This window comes from Anser brachyrhynchus, assembly GCF_964034855.1.
Source record: "Anser brachyrhynchus genome assembly, chromosome: 1".
NCBI lineage: Eukaryota > Metazoa > Chordata > Aves > Anseriformes > Anatidae > Anser > Anser brachyrhynchus.
In genome coordinates this window covers 22890215-22915140 of record NC_137694.1, presented here as the reverse complement: position 1 = coordinate 22915140, position 24926 = coordinate 22890215, and the positions used below count along the sequence as shown (strand labels likewise).

Genomic DNA, 24926 nt, shown 5'->3' with positions numbered 1-24926 from the left:
AGCCCATGAGCTTGGTGCTGGCTGCTGGCGTTGGGCCAAGTGTGTGTGGTTTGCATGTCTTTTTGCTAGCAAAATTTAAGCTGAACCAGCCAGTGAGTAGTGGAGGCCTTGTGTCCTGGTACTGTGCTGGTATACCCAGGGAGCTTGTGAATGTGGTGTGCATGAGGGACGAGTGCGTGAGTACTTGTGTGTTTGCAGTGAACTTCAGCTTGGATTAGCCAGTGAGTAGGCTACCTGCACAGTGTGTACGAGGTCCAGGATCTGGACAGGGTTGCTGGACAGACATAAAGGCTGTGCTGGGTACACAAAGCATCCACGAATGTGTGGGTGGGTGTGAATCTGCAGAGTGCTGTGTATGGGCCTTTACTAGTGAATTTCTATCTTTACCAGCCGGAATGGAGGAAAGGGTCTTAGCTGACTTTGTATGTTTTAATATGAGTCTTGTGTGTGTAAGTGTTGTTGAAGGCAGCCCTTGTCAGGGCAGACTGTGATGGGTCATGTCCTGTCTTTGTGTGTATTCGTATGTCTCTGGGATATGTGCTCAGATTTACCAGTTGAACCTGCAAAGGGGAAAGCAGCAGCTGCACCCCCCAACTGGGTCCCCAGACACGGGGCTGAGGACAGGAGCAGTCCAGGGCTGGAGTGGCTGGAGGAGGTTACTATGCTTATCATGCTCTTCACTTCATTTAACAGCCTGGTACTACACTTTTTCTTAGATATCCAGTTCTGGCTAGTGCCAGGAATATCAGACTGGCTCTCCAATAAGAGAGAAAAAAAAAAAAAAAAAGAAGAAGAAGAAAACCTGTCACATCAGACGTGATAAATTTTTATTTATTTATCCCTGAATCAGCTGTACTGTGCTGACTATTAAAAACTGACCTCTTGGGATTTTTAGCCTCCTGCCAGGATGTAACCTTAAACGCTATTAATCATTTAGTTGTTGGGAAGTTGCAAGGGCCAGCAGCAACACAAGGAACAGGCAGCCCAGAGCCAAGCACAGGCCGTGCCCTCACCAAAGGGCACAGTCCCATGGGGTCTGGACATGATGGACAGAACTGGGTGTATCAACAGTCCCAGATACGGCAAGAGATGAGCCAGGTCCAGAGGCCATCCAGGAAACCAAATTGTGACAAAATTAGATGAGGCCAGGGATGGGGCTGGAGACTGGCACTCCTACAGCATCACTGTGGCAGGGACTGATGGCCCTGGCTGGGAAACACCCCAGGGTGGGTTGAGCAGGGACCGTCACAAACGGGCCCTCAGTCAGGGCCCTGATAATGATATTTGCTTGCATGACCATTACACTATTGGCACAAATGTGAGTTAATGTGACTCAATGAACTCCATAAAAGAACAAAAGGCTGCTTTTCAGTCATGCAATGTATGTATTTTAGGTATTTATGTTAATAACATAAGAGTATAGATAGGTATGAAATCAAAGTAGCATTTGGCATTGATACAGGTTTACTGAGGATTCAAAAATTAATCAAAAAACTTATTCTGCAAATATATGGAGGTATTAGTAAAACTGACACTTCAAAGATTACTGACAACATAAATTTAATTTAGTTTCTGCGGTGTCAAGAATGAGTCTCCTTACATCTAAATAGACCATAAGAAACCATTTTAAATTTGAAGGAAGTCATATATAATCTTTGTGAGAATAGGAAAATGAAAATCAAATTCTGGATTCTAGGTGAATTGAAACATTTCACACTAAGGTGACAGAATAGATAAAACATCTATATTAAAAAATGCTATGTTGCCTGGGGTTTATTGATAAATGCTATTTTATTAGGACCAGCTATTCCTGAAGATATATGCGTATGACTTCCATTGATTTCCTTCGGCTTATATTTTGATAATCATTCAGAGCACCAGTGCTTTCTGACATTTCATGCTATTGAGTCAAATCAGCCTTATTGAACAGCTGTAAAAAATGTAGAAACACTGAATCATTCACACCAGGATGGACCTCGGGAGGTTATCCAGTCCACCTTCCTGTCCAAAACAGAGTTCAAACACTGTAATCAGATAAGATATTTAGGTATTTTTTTCAGCAGAGATAAGAATTCAAACATCACATCTTCTCTGGGCAGCTTATTCAAATGCTTAATTGTTCTGATGGTGAGAATTTTTTTTCTTCCCCCCCACCAAATTGTATAGTTGGAAACTCTCCTGTTTCACTTTGTGTCTACTGACTTTCTTTCACTGGCTACCTCAGTAGAAAGCCTAGCTTTCTCTGCATCTCTAGCATCTCTTTAATTACCTATGTGTAGATAAAAGAACACTGTTATTTACTCTCCCCTTAAGCTTTTTGTTCTTCAGACAAAAAATCCAATTCTCAGTAAAGCAGGATAATCCATTCCTCTGCTGCACTCCTGCTAACGCTGGAGCTATTGGCCAGCTTGGCTGGCAAGGCAGCAGAGGCTCATGCTCATCTTACTGCCCACCAGCATACTGAGGTCCTTTTCAGCAAAGCTGATCCCACAGCCTCTGCCATTACTCCTGAAGGCAGTACCTATTAAAACTTGTTTATTTTGTTCTTGTGCTCATTTTGGCTGGGATACTGTTAATTTTCTTCACAGTAGCTTGTATGGTGCTATGTTTTGAATTTGCCTTGAAAATAGTGCTGATAACATACGATGTTTGAGTTCTTACTGACCAGTGCTTACACAGAGTCAGGGTCATTTCTTATGCTGCCCTGACAGTGAGGAGGCTGGGTATGCACAGGTTGCTGGGAGGCGACACAGCAAGGACAACTGACCCAAACTGAGCAAAGAGATATTCCATACCATATGACATCATGCTCAGCAATACAAGCTGGGAAAAAGAAGGGGAAACGTTCAGCATTCATAGAATTATGGAATATCCTGAGTTGGAAGGGACCCACAAGGGTCATCGTGTCCAACTCTTTTGTTTGTCTTCCTAAGTAACCATTATGCAACATGAAGCTCTGCTTTCCTGGAAGTGGCAAAACATCTGCCAGGGAGGGGAAGTGGTGAATGAACTGCTTATTTGCTTTGCTTGCACAGGCAGCTTTTGCTTTAACTGATAAATTGTCCTTATCACAATCCATGAGTTTTCTCTCTTTCAACTTTCACATTCTCCATCATCCCACTGGGGAAATGTAACCAAGCAGCTGTGTGGTACTGGAGCTGCTTACTGGGGTTAAACCACAACAGTTCTACTATGTCTAATAAAATGTGTAAGGTCTTCACACAGAAAGAAGTATAGAATCAAGTTATATTGTTGTTTAAAATAAAAAGACATCAGAAAAAAAAAATCCCTGATAATCTTTTGATGAAATCTTTTGTCTAGTCAGAAAAATGGCAAAACTCCTGCTGACTATGATGAGAGTCATGATTCCACTTCATCCCACCACATAAGCCCTGTGTCAAACCATTGGCATGGTAAAATATTATCCTGGGAAGTGGTTACCAGATAGTTGTATTCCACCTGTGGCTGGTAGGGAAGAAGTGGACAATCTAACCTAATCAATCACAGAATCACAGAATTGTAAGGGTTGGAAGGGACCTCAAGAGATCATCGGGTCCAACCTCCCTGCCAAAGCAGGTTCCCTAGAGCAATCAATGTCCTCACGTAATGAGGAGAGGCTGGACCTTGTGAAAAGGTGGATATACTTCATCCTTCCCTAGTGCAAGAGTTATGTCCCTGTACCTGTCTTGAATATGCCCTCTGACAACATTAGGAAGTAAAAGCTCAGGAGAAATGGCTGAAGCATTTTCATTTAAAAAAAAAAAAAAAAAAGAAACCAGACTGCCAGCAAATGACATTAGCTTAAGGTCAAAATTTACATATAAAATCCAGAGGTTTACTGTTGTTATTGCTGATACATTTTACAAACATACTTCATTATTACAGGCTTTGAACACATTCACATAACAGTTTGTATAGGTGATAACATCCACATCAATATTAGAAGAAAGAAGAAATGTCAGTCAACAGAAAACATTCAACCCCCCCCCCCCCCAAATCAGATAAGAACAAGTTATAAAACAAACATTTGACTGCGATGCTTTACTAGATAAGAGGCAGAAATTAAACTTTACTTTCAATTTGGTATCCAAATTTCCTGTTAAGCAGCTAGCCACTTTCCTATAACCTCAGAGGTTCATCATTCTTCATGCATCTCCTTTTCTCCTTGTCAGCATTTACCTATTGTTACTGCTACAATCTATATAAATGAAGAGACTCTGTGATGGCACAGCTGCTGCAGAGAAAAGTGGCTGCAGTGATTATGTTAATGGGATCGCTAATGTCTTGTATAAACATCACTTTAAGCTGTTGTGCTACTCCATGTGTCACTAGGTGGGTCAATGAAAGATCTTGGGCAAAGTATAAAAATGTTAATAACTCTGTTGGAATGTATTTGTATCTCAGTAGCACCTACAAGCCACAATAAGCTGAGACCCTGGTATTCGGGGCAAAATATACCCTACATCTTTGTAAAATTCTGCATAATCAGAGGAAGATGGTTAAGAGATCACAAGGAAATAGTGGGATAATGAAAGTATTTACATTAAAAAAGTAATATACCAATGAATGTATCGTCATTAAAATGTTGGAGACCTCTCTGTCCCTATATTTATCATACGTTAAGGAAAAATATATCTTCCAGCACTAAAAAAATAAAATATCTTTCAGTATGGTCAACTTTCCCAACTTTTCTAGCTGTATTCTTAGACCCTTAAGATATATACCACTTCCCCAAAAGTCAAGGATCAGGAACTATCAGTCTAGTTCATACGTGTCCCAACTGTGGGACTTGACAATATGTCTATGGAGATCTTTTTACATTTCTGCAGACAATGTCAGCCTCATCAGATTTTTGTGGCTAATTTTCTCCCACAGTGAGAGACTGGGGTTGCCCATCAATCCAGGGACCGCTGCAGATATACACCTGACCACATGATGTAGCTAGCTCCTGCCTCAAAGCCATTCTTGAATTGTCCACAGAGAGACATAGATTGCTCAGTTCCATGGTATATCTTTATTGACAAAAAGAATCTGTTAGGATTTTTGCCACTGAGCATAGATAAAAGCTCAACTTGGACAGCTAATGTCTCTAATGCTAGGTGATATGGTATACATAGCCATCTCTTAATAAGGGGGCTCTGTGCTTTCCTGTGGATCCAGTTGCCTGTTAGTATATGTCCTGTTGCTGTTATATTCACATTCAAAACACAAAACTCTTTGTCTAAGTCCCTTGGAAGATGGCAGCAGTTATAGCTACAGACCAGGGAATAATCAATCTTGTCTGTAGACAAGACCTCCAAATCTTTACGGCTTTCAAAGTCATATCCCTTCCAATTAAGCTTTTCACAAAAATAGGCAGTAAGCCAGGCCAGATCAGCCACAGTCTCCAGTTTTCTTTCAGGAAGAAATGTCACTGAGGCAGACAGCACTCATGTTTCTGTGCATTGTTTTTTGTTGCTGCTGTATGTTTGTTTTGTATGTGTATGTTTTATTTGTTTGTTTTGTGTAATTTACATGGTTTGAATATACATGGTGTGATGTGCTTGCACATTAGACAGCAAGTGCTATAAGCATGGATAACCTAAAGCAATGTCCATGTTCAAAGAGGAGTTCAATGTCCTTGCCAAATACAGATGGGAAGACTTATACTGGCAAATACTGATCAGTGGATCTCAACAGGCTTTAGGCTTATGGTATATAACATGGAAACACAAATCTGTGTATAGACTTGGTGCAGGGTGTACTCTGTAAGTACCACTGGCACAAGTCTCAGTTCTAATAATGACTCTGTACTACATTCTACCTGGATTTTGGCATTCAAAAGCTTTGGTTTGGCTACTGAAAGACAAGATACAGTATTTTCATTGTATAGCAGCCTGCCAAGAAATTTATGTAGCAGTTTGTAGTACCAGTTATGTGAGAAAGACACATGCTACCCAGCCCCAAAATAAATATGGAAAAATGCCAAGGAAAGTGACGGTGTAGTTTGGTCTCATGCACCTGGAGAATAAATGTTTCCATGACAGTGAATGAAAAAAAAAAAAAAAAAAAAAAAAAAAGAAGAGATTGCAAATGTCTGCACTTTGGTTTATTTTTGTTGCACTTTGGTTTATTTTTGTTGTTGTTTTGTTTGTTTGTTTTTAGATATACTCTAGGTGCCTCTGAATGAAGTAGCTTGAGCACTGAAGGTGGTTCACGGTGCTTTTCCAAAGTTAATATAACCCATTTCTTGTTTATCCTAATGGGAGGAGTGCCACAGAGTATCACACCACCATATTAGCCAACACACAAACCAAGTTCTTTAGCGTTAGGTCAAACTGCTCTTTTTAGCTCTGCCTTGGTCTGTGCTAACATACTTCCTTATGTATTTCGTTTGGCTCTTCAGCAACTATCAGTGAGTCCCCATAAAACTGTATGTTAATATCTCCAGATATGTTTCAAACATCTGTAAAAATCACCTTAAAATATGTTTCAAAGGCAACTTATGCTGAATTGTTTCAAGACCTTTCAGGCCTTGAGTGTGAAAGGGACTAAGATGTATTTGTGGAATACTGAGAAATCACCTTCAGTATTGAAAATTGTTTATGTGATTTTACCTGGCTGTGAGGTACATGCAAAATGCTTGAATATGTAATTCCATTTTAACTTGAGAATGAAAAAAAATATTTATTTTTAAAAAAATAGATGTCCTGTTAGAACTATGAGTGAAATGACACAATCACTTGTTAGAGTAACTCTACTATACTACAATATTTTACCAAATATTCGGTCTTAACAAGGTACTACAAGACACCTTTCACCCAATTGCTCAGTTTTAGGTTATTCCTCCCTAGTATAAATTTGTTTATGTAATTCCAAAATACTCCTATAATGGGAATTAAGAATGGAACAGTCTAGATACATACGTATGCCAATAAAATGACACCATTCAAGCCTCTGGAAGCATCTAATGCAGAAACATAAATTTAAAGAATTGATAGTGGCGTATTATTCACTGATTTCAGTAGGATCAATTATATTACTCAGAGGTGAGAAAAAAAGGCATGCAGGCTGAAAGCAGGTATGAAAGCAGTATGCTGCTCCTTACATAAATAATCCTGTTTCCTTGCAACTTACTGGAAGGCATATGCTCCATGGTTACTGATGTGGTGGATACAGACTTTGCAGTGGCAAGACAATGTGATTTATGCATTTGATGTTGTTGCAGTTGGCCAGTTCCATTTTTCCCCAAGCTGTCTTGATAAGTGTCATGGTTTAACCCAGCAGGCAGCTAGAGTACCACACAGCCATTTGCTCACTTCCGTGGTGCAGTGGGATGGGACAGAGAATCAAAAGAGTTATACATGTGAGAACGCATCAGGGGAAAGAAGGACAGTGTAATAAGAAAAAAAAAAAAAAAAAAAAAAAGCAGTGATGAACAACAAAATTGCTCACCACCAGCTTTATGGTTGAGCATGACACCATATGGTATGAAATATCCCTTTGGTCACTTCGGGTCAGCTGTCCTCACTGTGTCCCCTCCCATCCTCTTGTACACCCCAGCCTCCTCACTGACAGGACAGCATGAGAAGCTGAAAAGTCCTTGGCTTTGTGTAAGCACTGATCTGTAAAAATGGGTCACTAAAAGTCTGAAATTACGACAAAAAAAACTAGAGAAATTTCATCCCAATATAACTGTAAACTGGTGTTTTCAACAGGCTAAACATTAAATATTCAAATTATCCTTGAAAGAAAATAAAAGTTGGTGTTTTGGATTTATTCCTTGGAAAAATACACATTAAAGAAATAAATTTGGAATGTCATGTGATTTCTTAATTATATAACCCTTTTGTGCTCTTGACAATATGTCTTTTGCTTTTATTGGATAAACTCACAGCTGTTATTTTTAATTATAAGTTTTAATTTTTAGTTATTAGTTCCTAGTTTTAGTTTGGTTGGATCAGTTAGATCGTTATTTTTCCTCTGAATCAAGGGATGCTTAAAGGATGCTTAATTTAATTTCTGTGTGTGGCCGGAAACTGATACTTAAAAAGCCATTATGCACCAATTATTTGAAAATTTATTATTATCACTTTAGATAGATACCCATGTCTCTTTTTGTGTATTCTTCATTTTTCCTCTGATGTGTTACCCTGTTAAACTTTCAGACCAAAATGCTGTGCAGCAAAACATTCAGAGAGCCCACTGGGAATCTGGTCACGGCCTGTTGCTGAAATATGTGCCTGAAATAGCCAAAGGAGCTCTGAGGTAGTGTGAGGTGACCTAAGAAAACTGCTGGATCAGCATTCCTTGCTCACGACAGTTCAGCAGTTGAGCATCTGAACCTATGTTTCTGTGGTGTCTGTCTAATGATAATTCAGGGAATGCTATCTGCAGTTTGGCCACATACTTATGATTAAATATTTACTTTTTAAATTATTAATTGTAATTATTAATTAATTTTCAAACTTCCATTTGATTTTCAGAAATGCTGGAAGTGGCTGAAGTAAGTTCGTTTGTCCAATTCCCTCCGGAAAACCTGTCTGCTTCTTTCAGCTCAAGTAAGTGTCCTTTTCTGGCTGGTTTACATTATAACACCAGAAATAAAACTGTTTATTCTTCATGTACTATCACAGTAGAAATGTAATGTGGTTCATGTTGTCTCTCCCTCTGAGAAAAGCCAAGAAAGTCAATTTCTCACATGGGTTCTGACTTCCATAAACCCCAATTCAAACTGATAGCAAATTCCCTTTTATTTGGGCAATTGGTAGTCCTGGCATATTTCCGACCAGAGGCCAAGAAGTTAGGAACAGTCATCCAGAATGCTACAGCTATGATTTCTTTCTTTACCTGTAGACAAAATTTGACATTTTAGACAGTTGCCTGATAAACTTTTGTACTTTAGACAATTATGCATGATACATACAGCCATTAATGCTGCCAGCCCACTTAACCCTATTTGTAAAATCACATATCAGTCTCAAATACTTAACACTGTAGTCTTGAATACTTCCTTCTCTTTACTCAAGCTTGCTTCTGTTTTGATTTAATTCCATGTACAGAATGTATATGTTTCACTACAAAAATGTCTTTTTTTTTTTAATTCTCAAAAAGAATATCTAAAATATGTACCTAGTCAAGGTGCACATTCTTATCTATGATTAATAGACACAATCTTTGAAGGATGTGAGATTATTGAAGTATACTTTCAATTTATTTGTTTATTGGTGTTGCATATATATCTTGGTCTTAAAAAACAGTAATTTTTAATCAGTTACTGCCTCCATTTTCTTACTTCCTTCTCTATTGCTATAGTCTGCCTTATGGCCCCACTGAATTCCTATAGGAGTGTTACAGGTCTTTCACACCAGTTTGTTTCCTATTCCTCTAAGGCTCTTCAGGTTTCCTTCAATGGCCCTTCTTTACTTCTTATTCATATCTTAATTTGTCCAGCACAAAGTGTGTTTTTAGCCACAGAGTAACTCAACTTCAAGAGAAACAAATAAACAAACAAACAAAAAAAAAAAACACACACTGCAATGTCTAGATAAAGAACTTAATGACCTTTTGTCTACTTTTCAGTTGTCATGTCATGTTGTCATAAGCACTCAACTTTGTGACAGTAAAATCCCATACTGCAGACATAAACCTAAACAATCTTTACGTTGCCCAGCTACTTCTGAATCTTCCATTTTGCAAAACACGGCTTGTATTCTCAGAACAGGCATTATCATTTCATGCCAACTGGCTCAGTTGTATGTTATAATTGATACTTTATTTCTCTGGAAATTGTAATTTGGCCCAAATCATGGTATTTAGGACCATGAATTTCTTATTTTGTCTGATTTATAAAAACAACTGAATTTAAAGAGTTAAAAATCTCAAGTAGTATCTTTAAGTCTAGACTATTGGCTATTTTAGTATGAATAGTAATTGTTCCACCTGGGACTGTTTCCTCCTTATTAAATAATCAAACATTCAACAAGACAGAAGGACAAAACGAGAAACTGCAAACCTGATTGTACAGCCTGCTGTTTGGTGTTCTCTTCTGGGATATGGAAGAGTCAGGTTACAAATTCAGTTTATTTATTTATACAAAGAGAAATAATGTCAATTGCATTCTAAGAGGAGTTCAAACTAGAATGTCCAACGACTTGATGATTGGGCTCCTGTGGGAAAAGAATTCGCAGGGAGCTTTGCGCTGTTTCACGCATCCCTGAATTAGAGATAATGAGGAAATAAGCGGTAGAAACAAAAACTTAAGCAAGGTCGAGATAAAGTAAATTGGCTACAGTGTTAAAGATGAGCTTTGGGCAGTGGCCAATTGCTGGCTGGCTCAAGGCGCGTGTCTGAGGGTCTCTAATGAATTGTATGACAGATTCGGGCACGTGGACAGGGTGTGGGGCTACGGGGAAAGTATATGTAGTAGTGAAAAAGGGCAATAAATGTCTGCTATTCAAGAGCCATCAGGAGTCCGTGTCTTGCATCCCTTCAGGCTACTCCCCTGGGATGCTGTGGGGACACCTGTCTTTCAATTGACGTGCTAGTGGATATTTAATAATTTATATACAGTAAAAGTACTTCAAGACAAACTCATACCAGACTATCCAGCACCTCAATGGTTAGGACACTTATTTACAATTCCAACAAACCTGAACACTTTGATCCAATCAGAATCCTAAATCAGAAAACACAAAAGTTTGAAAACAGTTTCTTCTCTCCTGGAGAAGTGCTTTGAGCTCTGGACTGCTGAGTAAAAGAGGGCCAAACTCTTCATCTCCAAGTTTAGTGGAACAGTGGATTTGAGAGATTGCTGACCTGGAACTGGATGTTTAGTTGCTGAAGGGGATCTTTTTAATTGAGAATATATAATACTAGGTGCCTACTTTGAGGTATGAAATTCTCTACACTAAGAGATAATTTAGAACCCAAGACTATAGTAGACTGCACAGTGTCTAAAGACTATAAATGCCAAACATCAACATTAGACAACTTCATTTACAGGTACTGGAGAACAAATTACTCATTTATGTATAAATTGCTTGTATATATATATATCACAGAAGAAATAAGGCTACTACAAAATGATTAACAGTACAAATTAGTTCCAATTGGTCCAAAAATTAATATTTTATTTAAATCTCTTTTTTTGTGTGTGTGTGTAATCATATTAAAATGCTTAAAAATTAAAAGTGTTTCAAATAGAAATAAGTGATAGGAAAACTATACTTTTTTTTTTTTTTTTCTGGCATCTCATGGCTCATTATTTCTTTATGATTAGCCTTTATAAAGTAGATTCATTTACATAGTACATCTGATGTTTCTACAAGTATTCCTCAATGAATAAGGTAAATAAAAGCAACAGTACCCTAGTTAATCATTGGAAAACACAACCAAGCAAAGAAAGACAAAACCTTAGATAATCCACTTACCTTCTAAAAAGGCATTATTAACCAGAACTGGTTACTTTTCTGTAATAAAAAAGAATTCAGCCTAGTAGTATTCTTTTCTGTCCTTTTAGCACATTGTGGACTATTTATGATAAGTTATTTAATTACTATCTCCATAACCAGTCACTGAGGATAGTTGTTTGATGAATGGTTTTAATGTACATTCTAGAGGCACAGACTTGGTCACCCAGTTCATACAATCAAAGTCCAATAAAAAATACTTGCTTCCAATCTATGAGAGTAAGGTAAGGGAGCAGGTGTGGGATCATCCTGTAAGTATGGGCTGTGTCCTCCTTATAGCTGCTTGTGGCTGCACAGCCTCATACTTTAGAGCTAGAATTCACATTTCTAGAAGGGAATCAAAACTACATGGGAAATAGATCACTTTATCTTGACTATGGGGGAAATAATTACTTTCTTTAGAGAATATTAACTTTTCAAGTGTTAAATTAATACTATGCATAAGTCAGTAAGAGAGTCAGGTGAGAATCAGTTCTTGTGAGAACCCACCTGGAGTACTCCTTCCAGCTCTCGGGTCCTCAACGTGAGAAAGACATGAACCTGTTAAAGCAGGTCTGGAGGAGGGCCACAAAAAATGGTTAGGGCTGCAATACCTCTCCTGTGAAGAAAGGCTAAAAGAGTTGGGCTTGTTAAGCTTGGAAAAGAGAAGGCTCTGGGGAGAATTTATTGCAACCTTTCAATACGTATAGGGCCTTATAAGACAGACAGAACAAGAGACTTTTTATCAGAGTCTGCAGTGATAGGAGAAGGGGTAATGATTTTAAACATTTAGGTTCCACTTAAGGAAAAAAAAAAAATTGAGTGTTGTGAGACAATGGAACAGGTTCCCCAGAGAAGTTGTGGATGTCTGGAAGTGTCCTATAGTGAAAGATGTCCCTGCCCATGGCAGGGAGTAGACTAGATGATCTTTAAAGGTCCCTTCCAAACCAAACCATTCTATGATTCTTTCTTGGTACAAATATGCTTATTTCCCTTGGACACCTATAATGCCTGGATATGCATGAAGGGAAAAATACAAAGATGTCTAAATTTCTCTGTTTATCTAACTGAAATTATTCAACTAGAGCTCAGAGGAAAGTAAGGAAAGTGAACTTTAAGCCTGAACAGTTTGAAAAAAAAATAGACTAAAATTTCAGAGAAAACCATGGAATGTCATTCACATAATTGATACAGGGAAAAAAAAAGTAGGAAGAGTTGCACAGAAAACTAATATTGTAAACTATCTCTGTTCTTGTTATCATAAATAATAAAAATAGTTACAAAAAAAAGATCAAATTTACATTATTATCATATTAAATTCTAGTTATTACTACGTGTGTCAGAAACTCATAAGTGAAAGAATTAATGTTTAGAAGCAACTGCCAATTTTAATATCTCCCCAAGCAGTGAAATTATTCACTCAACAACAATAAAAATTGTAATTGATCACCATGAAAAAAAATGTATTATCTGCATTGTGCAGGGAAATAAGAGTAGTAGTAATAATAGTAATAGTAGTAATAGTAATAGTAACAGTAACAGTAACAGTAACAGTAACAGTAATAATATTACCACTTCACCCATAAAATGCATTTTTCCTTTACAACCACAAAAATGTCTCTATCTCATGGGACTTAGAATTTTGAGTTTTGTTTTTGTCTCATAGTCAACAATACGAAATTGTTAGTGAACAGACATAAATGTGAACACAGTGAGTGAGGATTTTTGAATTAAAAATATGAAAATGCTGTTAGCTTTGCTTATGCTGGAATATTCTGGGTAAAATGTTTTGGACTTGTACAGCTAGTTTCTATTTGAATTCCCTTTAGATTAAGTTCATCTTGGAGAAAGAGCTTCACATAGAAACAAAATCAACAGCTTTCATAGTTTCTGACTTGTTGTAGCAAGCACAAGAGAAAAACAGTCCTATACTTCTACAGTTTAAGAAAATATACAGATCTTTTTTTTATTTTTTTGTGAAATAATTGCCTAATGGTGTGGTTTGAGAGAAGCATGTTACAAATGCTTTTTAACAGCACCAATACTTAATTCTTTAAAATGTCTGATTAACAAGATTGTTGATGGCTTGGAGTAAAGGAGATACAAAACTATGACTCTAAGTGCATTTATTTTTAATAATCCTGTCTTACAAAACCCATATATATTCGGAGTGGTTTGAGCTTGGCTTGACTGCAAAGGCTTGTGGGTTGTTGTCATCTCAGAGAGGATGACAAGCTGTAACAGAAAAAAAAAAAAAGAAAAAAAAAAAAGGAAAATACCTTCAGGTTCTGTAACTCTTTGTAAAATTACTGTCCATTTTGGTAAAAATGTTGTATTGATCCTATATTTGCAGTCTCTTAACACTGAACCAGCTCTCAAATTTTTGCAGTTACATGCAGTAACTGCAGTTACATGTCTTCTTAATAAAATTGATAACAATCAATAAAAAATATATATATATACATATATCATTCCATGATATACACACAGGCTGAAAGTTGAAAAAAAAAAAAAAAAGCGATAAAGAACTAAAATAAATACTACAATACATAAAAGATTCTGAAGTTTTTAGGAGCTATTGTATTAGTGTAAAATTTTTTGGTGGTGGTGATGGTGGTTTTTTTTTTTTTTTTTATTCACTTTGATCATGTTGCATTATTTCTTAAAGAAGTAATTTCCAAGAGTAGGATAATCATGTAAGTGGGGATACCAAACCAAATAAACACTGGACATAGAAATGAGGGGCATTGAAAAGATACAGTGCCTAAAACATTTTGTACATTTTGTACAGTGCCTTAAACATTTTGCCTTAAACAGTTTGTAAAAGTGTTTTCCTAATTTTTCTTTATTTGTATTAAAAAAATATATACATATATAAGATTAGGAAACTGCACACATTAAACAATTAGGTTATTTCAGTAACATTATGTCTTGCGTTTAAGCATAATGGCAATGATTAATGTTTGTGTTATGTCAGCTGCCTACATTTAGGAAAAAAAATTAGGAATTAGGTTATTGAAATAAGGTTCTGAGAAAATAAGTGTCCCTTTACAGATTTTGATTACTGCCAATCTGCATTTATAAACTGAAGCTCTTAGTGCCGGTATTTTTCTACCAAATATCAAAGTAAGGCACTTGATTCCTAAGCAGATAATTAGTTGAAACGCAGTAGAAGAATACAAAATTGAGTTTCTTTTAACCTGAGTGAATTATACATTGTCTGTTGACATCAAAGTTAAGGACACAACTTAATTCCAGGAAAACCTGCATGAAGCTTTTCTGAATTATAATTTCAGTTGCAATTTCAGAACAATTCCTATCACCATATAAATGTTTGACTGTTTCAGTTGTGCAACCTTTGTAAATAGAGATCAGCATACAAAATATTCTTCCTTTTTGGAGACAGGTACAAGAGATGCAAATACTGCAGTCTTTTATACTTTCACTCCTCAGACTTCCTTCAATATGCATCAAAAGGCCATATATTGTAAAACATGTGAAAACACTGCAGATTGAGAAAGAGTGCCAAACAACCACAGCTGTGTAAGAGCTTAGCAATAATTCTTGTCACAAGAGCATTATGCACTCTAAAAATTATCAAATTATGCATTTTATTAGGTGTTTGTATGTGAGTTGTGGGAGTGAAGATAATAACTAGTGGTTAAGGCTAGCAGGATTCAGCTGTAAGATCTAGAACTCATTTTTCATATATATGAAACTTAGCAAGTGTTGTGTCATATTGTGTCCACCTTGCAGATAGGCACAGTCCTGAAAGCCTACATCAAAGAGCCATGTCAGGACTAGAGTATATATCACCAGCTTCTTCAATTGCTGTTTTAAAGTAGCTGTGTTATGAGACGCCAACCAAAGTCTCCCTTTAAAATCAGTGAAAACAAAGAGACTTAGGTCATTCCATCTACTTCAGATATGTGATTTAGGATATATATGCCCAAGCTCCAGTGTCTGCAGAGGGTGCCGACACAACTAGTTTAGACTGAATATCCAGCATTTAGGCAGATAATGTTTTAAATTAATCTTTAATATAGTCAAGATATAGTACTAGCTTAGCTGTTTGTATATTTATATTTACTGACTGGATATTTCATGGAAAATTATATAACATTTAGGACAAAATGAGTTTGAAACTGCATTTGTATTTTATTTTATAATTCATCTCATCCATCAGTAACACATTCTTCTGTTTTAACAAAATTACTTATCTCTGTACCAGGTAAATTTCTGTTAACTATTTTCTCATCCTGATCCACTATGAAGGACAGTAGGCTCTAAAAATAAATTTTTTTGTAGGTGTGCTTTCTGTGTTGAGTGAAGACTTTTGGCATATGTCTCATGAGTCCAGTAGAAGTGTTATCTGTTAATGTTTGAAGAATCAGAACCAGCAGGAAACAGACATCTTGCAGTAAGAATGACTGTCAAGAACAAAGCAAACCAATAACAATTGAACAGTAGTTAAAGAAAATGGATGGGAAAAAAAAAAAAGTTGACACAAGTATACTGCTCATAATAAAGATTATAAATGAAGTAATGTTATTTATCTTCATTTGGCAACCTATGTTAAAGTAAAGGATAAGCCTTGTGCATGTTGATACTCTAAAGAGAAAATAGGAATCCTGAAAGAATTTATTAAATGTTGTCTGCTGTTTTAGAATTTTCTACTACTATTTATCTTCCTCTTTTATTTTAAATAGTTATTTCTTCCATGCATATTAGAGAATAAAAGTTTTTTAAAAGACTTATGTGGGTTTAAGTTTTGTAGAGAAAGAGGCATTTAGCTAAAAAAAAAAAAAAAAAAAAGGAACTAATTTAGGTGCTCAAGAGTCATTTTGTAAATTCCCTTCTATCTATTCCAACATTTTTTGAATTTAAATTTCTCACTTCTCTTATCTTTCCAAACTTTGTTGTCAATGTAGTTACAGCGAATTATTTAAAAAACTACATCACTTAGAAGTAAGCTGTCATTACATACAGACAGTTTGCTGTAATTATTTTAAGGTAAAATTCCCAGCAGGGGTAGTCATTAAAGCTAAAATCCATTTGGTTCTAGTGCTTCATGTTTCATGCGATCTTATTGTTTCACCAAACTATAAAAGGAAAAACAGATTTTCTTTTTCTTCCCATAGTGCTATCTCATTTCTCAGGTGTTTAGTTACTTTGGTTGCCAAGATCTGAAGGAATATCTGTGATTTTGATTTTCCTTTGTCCATTACTTTATGGCTGCTAAAGATCAGTAGAAAAGGAAAACAATGAAATTACATAGTTTTATAATCTACCATGTACTATCGAATTACACACGGGTTTGCTTGTTTGTTGTTATTGCTGTGCTCCTGCTTACTGCTTTTGCTGCTTTTTAAATGGTAGTCTATGATCGCAGAAATTGAGACGTAAAACACATCAGAAACATGTCACCTATTCCTCACTCATATATAAGGAATAAAGGTAAATAGTGAATTTATATTCTTGGAGAAAGAAAACCTCTTCCTTTAATTACTCTTTAAAAGTTATTATTATTGCATTGACAGAAAAATGACTCTATTAAGTGTTTATGATCCAGATCTAAAGATCTGATGGATAGAGACAGTTCCCTTGATCACAATGATTTACATGAGACTAAATTCAAATTATGGATTATTCTCAACTCTTTATTTAAAAAAACCTTTAGGGTGTAGACCTTAAAGGACTATAAATTTAATCCTGTTGATGTCCTGATGTTCTGTTTTGTAAGAAGACCATAATAATCACTATAATACACTTTTGCTGAAATACAGAATACATCTCTACTATTATTGCTTTTTTATTATTATTATATCTATTAATTTGAAATACTAAGAATATATTATTATATGCTATCACATCTTTTTTTAAAGTCACTATTAAAAAAAATCGTGTTTTTTTAAAAAATGGCCACACAAGGCTTGCCTCATCTCACCTAATTTTGCTGTTAAAAAGTTAGTCTTTTTTAATGACTAATGGCATAATTTAAATAATTCTAAGGTCCCTCAGGAAGCTACCTCCAGAATATAATTCATCCTACCCAAGACACCTATTTTAGGACAGTATGAATCATCCTCTGGAGGTTTCCATGTTACTCAATCTGCTTTGGAAGGAGACTAGATTAGTAGGTGACGCAAAAATTCAATAGCTAAAGATATGTGAAATAAGTGCTGTTTCCAGTGACCCTCCTAAATTCCCATTAGAATCAGATTCTTAAATATCTGTAGTATTTTAGGACATGGACACATACATGGGTTAACCCTTGGCAAATTGAGCTGTCTTGATTTTAAATTCAGTCTGGATGAATAAGGAGTTAATTTTAATTTAATTTATCTTTAAAGGTTAATGCTTACAACTACTGACCTTTCAATATACAGACTATTTCTTTCTTGTACTCCAAAATGTATGTCCTGTTCATTCATGCAACTGTCATGGTGCAATTTTGTTCCAGGTTTATGCCTCAAGTTTTACTGTTTCATTCATTTGCTTGTAATTTGCATTACTCATGTTTGGTAATTGCTGCTGAAAGTGCTTGCTCTTAAAAATGGTAATAATTCAAATCATTCTAGCTGGTTTTATTTGCAGAAGATAATACTATCAATACAACAAGTGGTAGTCTGATAATACTAATTTAGTAAAAAGCGATGCCTGATATTGTTTCTAAAAGTTAACTACAGGTTTTTCTTGATAGCAATAAACCAAAATATATCAATAAATACAACAGAAAATTGTAAAGTAAAAAAAAAAAAAAAATCTTTTTCACAAAACAAAACAAAAAACAAAACAACAACAAAAAACAGCACAAATACTTTTTGGATTTCCCAAGTCATAAAGTAGTCTTGTAGATCTATATTTGACCCACTGGCTAAATAAAGGCAGTAAGTATAACCAAGATTCCTGCATTCAGATGCCATCTTCTGCTTAGTTTTAGGACGTAGCTTTATGACATCTAACCTCAATTTAATGACAACATAATATTGTCTTAAACAAACAAACGAGCAACAGCAACAACAAAAACTTATTTAACTTTAGACAGAACTTTAAGAATAAAGAGTGTTTAAGTACAGAGGAGGGCCACGAGGGTGATCAAAGGGCTAGAAGACTTCTCCTGTGAAGACAGGCAGAGGGAGTTGGGGTTGTTCAGCCTGGAGAAGAGAGGGCTCCAAGGAGACCTTATAGCGGCCTTCCAATACCTGAAGGAGGCCTACAGAAAAACTGAAGGAGGGACTCTTTATCAGGGAGTGTAGTGACAGGACAATGAGTAATGGCTTTAAACTAAAAGAGGGAAGGTTTAGTTTAGATATAAGGAAGAAATTCTTTACTCGGAGGATAGTGAGGCACAGGAACAGGTTGCCCAGAGAAGCTGTGGATGCCCTACCCCTGGAAGTGCTCAAGGCCAGGTTGGATGGGGCCTTAAGCAACCTGGTCTAGTGGGCGGTGTCCCTGCCCAAGACAAGGGTGTTGGAACTAGATGATCTTTAAGGTCCCTTCCAATCCAAACCACTCTATGATTCTATGATTCCGTGATTCTGTGAGTCTATGGTAAAATCTTGAAGTCAGTAGAATGAATTGGACTTTTGCCAATGATTCCCATCAGATTAGTATCTCTATAGAGAAACTTCCTATATAGATAAAGCCCTGTAAAACAATTGCTGTTTTCCTCCTTTTGTATCAGAAGATGGAAAGGAAGGGCCCCACAGAAATGCTTGTAGTCTTGACAGAGGCTGTGACCCATATCTAGGAATTAGACTACCAGATTTGTTCTGTGGAATGAAATTGTTTCAAAGAGATGCTTTCTTCTTCCTTCTCCTGATACACCAAAGACATGTACTGATTTTTTTTCTGATGCAGTATCCTGATAATCACTGCTAGTTTATTACTTCACAAAAATTGATTGTGGCTTTTAGAGCTCTGAAGAAAAACATTGTTTTCTAGTAATTTTCATATGACTTTTTTCTATTCTGTTTGACATATACAATAGGCCATGGTTTAAATTGCCAGTGACTCACTCATAGTTTTTTTAGCAAGAGGATCCAAGAGAGATTATTCCATTACATTTTCTGTCCTCCATTTAGCTAATATTGATTTTCTACCACAGAGTTTCTAATGAACTAGAAACCAACCTTTCTCCCTTTATTTACCTTTTTCCTCTATATAGTGCATTAGCATTATCAAAGTATATGTAAATGCGCGTAAGGCAGATTATTTTAATTGCATTCAGAAAAGATTAGAAAACATTTTTAGTGACTCAGAAAAATATCTATATATTCTTTTAAAATGTTATTTCTTAATACAAAATTATTCTACTTGTACATTAATTGTTAGAATTAGAATACTGTTGCTTTCCGCTCTATTGTCTTTACAATGGTTACTATCTGGAATTTAGTATATTTATTCTTGCACAGCCAGCAATGAGGATGTGTACTGCAGATATATGTAAGCTATAATTAGATTACTAACTCAGATACTACTAGCAAAACATCCTGAACAGTCTGGATGCCAGTGAAGCATGACCAGTCAGCCAAGCTACAAAGGAAATATTGAATCTTAAACTGTTACAAAATATAGACAGAGGTATCACAGCTAACTATTTGAGTTCTCACATGTGTATCTACTTCCAACTAGCCAGCTAGCAACACGGCAAGGACAAGAAGCTAGAAAAAGAGCAAGAAAGCAGTGCCACTTACTGATAGTTGCTGACTGAAGAATTGCTATGGTATTACAGAGCCATAACCAATATTTTCAGAAGAAAATGATGGCAAGGAAACTAAAACTCGTCTATTTAAAGTAAAAGAAACACTGAAATACTTAGAAAGATGTGAATTTTACAACAAATGAAGACTAAGCCTTAATGTGTTCAAAGGTCTTAGTATTCACTCACAGAGCTTAAAACTAGTCTGAGAGTATAGAAGCAATCACAAAATACATTATTGTAATGGTGAGACCAGAGTCTAATGAGTCTTACAGACAGCAAAGAAACTTCAAACAGTAATGCAAAGCTCCTGTATGTTCAGAACTATAATACAATTTAATTTCAGTAAACTTCAGAATTCTATTTATCCCTAAGTAACTCTGAAAAAGAGCCCTTGCTATTATTTGCAGATGCTGTTTTGTATTTAAGAAAAGTTAAAAGAATTAGTCATGAAAAGTAAATTAAATAGAATTTGTTCAGCTGTTTAATGCAAAAATGTAGTATAAATATAAGGTCTTACACAGTTTCCAATGTAATAGGCTCAGTATTAGTTGCTAATATTCCATTCTTTAAAAAATTAATCATTAACTTTTTAAAAGTTTTATTTTTTAAAAAAAAAAATGTAAATCATTGTTTTTTTAAAAAATAATCATTAACCAATCATTTTTAACAAAACCAGGCTTTGAGCAACCTGTTCTAGTGGTATGTGTCCCTGCCCAAGGCAAGGGGTTTGGAACTAGATGATCTTTAAGGTCCATTCCAACCCATACCATTCTATGATTCTGTGATTCTATGATTCTAATATTATGAAGAATAAATCATTCTGATGGCATTACCTTGCCTTTTAATCGCTCTCTAGTATGGGCAATTCCATGGTGATTCCCACAATAATTACGCTGCTGATGTCTTGAAAATGTTACAGGACACCAGAATGGTTATTGTTTGACAGGACATGTACAAGCACTTACAATAGATTTTAGTCAGAAGCAAAGTTTTGACAACCAAGAAAATCATCTTAAATTTCTAAAGCATGAAGTGTAATAAAAATCAAACAGATCATTGAATGTGCTAGATGGTTACATTTATCATGTTTATAGAGAATTCTGGATAGAATAATGGATATCTGATGAATATGAGAGTTCTTGGAGAACATGAAAATTCTAGGAGAATACTGGATATCAGATATGAATGGAATAAGTCACATGTAATGGTAATATAAAAGAAAAAAAAATAGTAAAATGTCTGCATTAGCAATAATACAAAACAACCAACCAACCAACCAAACAAACAAAACATAAGATCATAGAATCATCTAGGTTAGAAAAGACCTTCAAGATCATCAAGTCCAACCATCAACCTGATGTACTGAGTCTCATCACCAATGTCCCTTAATTCCATGTCCACCTTTCTCTTACATACCTCCAGTAATAAGGCTCCACCACTTCCCTGGGAAGCCTGTTCCAATGTTTGACAACCCTCTCCATGAGGAAATTCTTCCTAATACTCTGTCTAACCCTCCCCTGGTGCAACTTGTGGCTGTTTCCTCACATCCTATTGCCTGTCACCTAAGAAAAGAGACCAACATCCTGCTTGCTGCAACCTACTTTAGGGTAGTAGAGAGCAATGAAGTCTCCCCTCAGCCTCTTCTTCTCCAGACTAAACAATCCCAATCTCTCAGTCACTTCTCATATATTTTATTTTCTAGTACCTTCACTAGCTTTGCTGATCTTCTCTGTATACACTCAAGGAACTCAATATTCTTCTTGTAGTGAGAGGCCCAAAACTGAACACAGTATTCAAGGTACAGTTTCACTAGTGCCACATACAAGGGCACAGTCACTTCCCAAGTCCTGCTGGCCACACTGTTTCTGGTGCAGGTCAGGATGCTGTTGGCCTTCTTGATCACCTGGGCACACTGCTAGCTCATGCTCAGCCAGCTGTCAACCATCACCCTGACGCCCTTTTCTGCCAGGAAATTGTTGTACTTATGAGCGTACAAATGATGTGGTAGGTCACCTACAGTTTCCCATTGGATTATGGGAGCTTCATCTCACTCCCTCTCATGGTCTTCCAACTCAGGAGGCTGAGGGCTAAGTAACCTGCGAACAATTGGCCATACTAATAAAGACAAGAAAGCAAAAAAAAAAAATGCTTTAAGTACCTCAACCTTATCCTCATTTTTCATCATTACATTTCCCCTCACATCCATTCAAGCATGGAGATTCTCCTGAATCCTCCTTTTTCTGTTGATCTATTTATAAAAGCATTTTAATTGTCTTTTACTGCACTAGCCAAATTGGGTTTCAGTTGGGCTTTAGCCCTTCTAATTTTCTTCCTGGACTGCTTGACAATAGCTCTATAGCCCTCCTGAGTTACCTGCCCCTTCTTCTAGAGTTCATAAAATCTATTTTTCTTCCTTATTTCCAAAAGAAGCAATCTGTTCAGCCAGGCTAGTCTTCTAACCCTGGAGGTTCAACTTTTAGGCAACAGGACATCCTGCTCCTGCATCTTAGACATTTCATGCTTGAAGAAGGTACAGCCTATCTGGACTCCTTTACCTTCCAGAACTGCTTCCCAAAGGACTCTGTCCACCATGTCTCTATATAGCTTGAAGTCTGCCCACTGGAAATCCAGGTTCTGCTGACTGCCTTCCTTACTTCACCAAAAATCAAAGCTATCATTTAGTGATCACTGTACCCAAGACAGTCAACAGCCATCACATTACCTACAAGTACTTCCCTGTTTGCAAACAACAGGTCAACTGGGGCACCTTCCCTCGTTGGCTTTCTCACTACCTGTGTCAGTAAGTTAACCTCCACACACTCCAGGAGTTTCCTAGACAGTTTACTCTGTGCTATTCCAGCAGACATCTGGAAAACTGAAGTCACCCATGAGATCTAGGGCTATAAGACTTCTCCTAGTTGCTTATAGACTATTTCATCCACCTCTTCATCCTGATTGGGTGGTCTATTCCCACTCCCACCATAACATCTGCCTTATTGGCCTTTCCCCTGACTCTCACCCAGATACACTCAGCCCTTTCATCACCATCATCCAGCTCTAAGCAGTCCCTAACATGTGGCTTGCCAGGTTCTAAAATGTCATATTTAACTTCAGAATACTTTGATTTTCCTTTGTAAAACCTTAAGAGATACATCAAGGCTATCTTCATTCTCTCACACCCATTCTCTTTGGGAGTTTGTTTGTGTGTTTTCATTTAAAGCAGATACATGCAGTCAAACACACACATTGATTTTCCTCAGGGAACTTCTTTCACATCTGTGTATCACCACTGGAAAGCCTCATTTCCTTACTTTACATGCCCATTAAGGTTTCCTGTGATAATTTCTATTCTTCTGGCAAAATAATAGGCTGAACTCTTTTCCAAGGCCACCAACAAAGCTTTTTGATTAATGTATGCAAATCTCCCAGTTCCTGCTAATCAGACAACTAAAAGAGCATCAGATATAGGTCTTCCAAGTGGATTTTGCGAATGCCATATCTAAGCACATTCTGCAGCTTAGAAATGCAATTTCATAAGTGATTTCACTACTTTTCCAGCATATTTATTTTCTAATTAAGATATCCATCCTTAAATTCTAAAATGATTTTTTTTTTAATTACTCTTAAAAACTGACTTCTATCTTAGAAAGAAAATCTCTGTGAATTTTACAGGTGGAAAGATTTGTTGAAAGGAGAGATTCTTTCCTCTTAAAGAAGGAAAGCAAAATTACCAAAGCATTTAAAGCAGAAATTTTGTACCAACTGAATATAAGATGAAATATATCAACAAACAAAATCAAACCATGTACAGATGAAATATATATATATATATTTTTTTAATTAGAAGTGGCATTTATGTTGTACAAAAGAGAAGTAAAAAAGGAAGCTAAGCATACTGTGAGAGCTCTTTGTCTTTGACAAAATGAAGTGGTAAAAAGAAATGTCAATAGTTGGAAGCAGTTTGCTGTGGACAAATATATGTATTTCCACGTGTCTATATAAAATCCCCAAGGAAAGATAAAGTGCTGTAGAGAAATGCTGCTGTCTTTGTTTTGGATACAGTTCAGCACATTCACCCAAGATACCTGATGGTCATACAGTGGGTTAGCATGGAAGTTCTTCAAGAAACCAGTTCCAGATACATAAAATTTTCATTTGTTAAGACAAATAGCAGGTGGGGAACACTATTTTGTAAAGCCAAATATTTCAAGAGCATTTGAAACAAAGGGACTATTTTGTTTCATTTTGTTTTGTTTTGTCTCATTCTGCTTTAGACTAAAATAGAAACAATAGATTAATATTTGAAAGTATTGATCACCTTTGATGTCAAGTATCTACTCACTTTGACAAAACAGTTGAGCAGAGATGTTTACTTTATGTGGCTATCCTAAAAGTGTGTACGGGGCATTTTGGAAAATGCCTGCTTGGAGTTAAGTCCTAATGGGACAATTTTCTACACGTAAAATGGATTTTGTTTTGGGATAAACAGATGTTTCCTATTCTTGTCAACATGAAAGCAGTACTGTGCAGATGCAAAAGGAGAATCTTTTAGCACATGGGGGACTTAAAATATGACTGGTGTTGAGGAGTGTATAGAATTCCACAGTTAGCCATTAAATCAGCAGACATTTTCAATATTACAGGATTAGCCTTAGGTCCTTGAAGTCCCTCTAATTCTTTTGTCAGGCCTAGACCTTGAAGAATTAAATTTCTTAAGGAAGTAGATTAAGATTTTTAGCCTTTAATATGAATTTTATCTTATTCTACACGCATGTGATTTTACTACTAAA

At 36.2% G+C, this 24926-nt stretch overlaps 1 long non-coding RNA gene across 1 annotated transcript in view; it reads left to right on the top strand.

The window, feature by feature from the left end:
* Window positions 1-24926, top strand: part of LOC308187607 — a 73524-nt gene that overhangs the window by 36886 nt on the left and 11712 nt on the right. The window contains exon 3 of the long non-coding RNA XR_013944820.1: window positions 8466-8540. This is a non-coding gene — a long non-coding RNA (uncharacterized lncRNA). The remainder of the gene's footprint in view (window positions 1-8465; window positions 8541-24926) is intronic.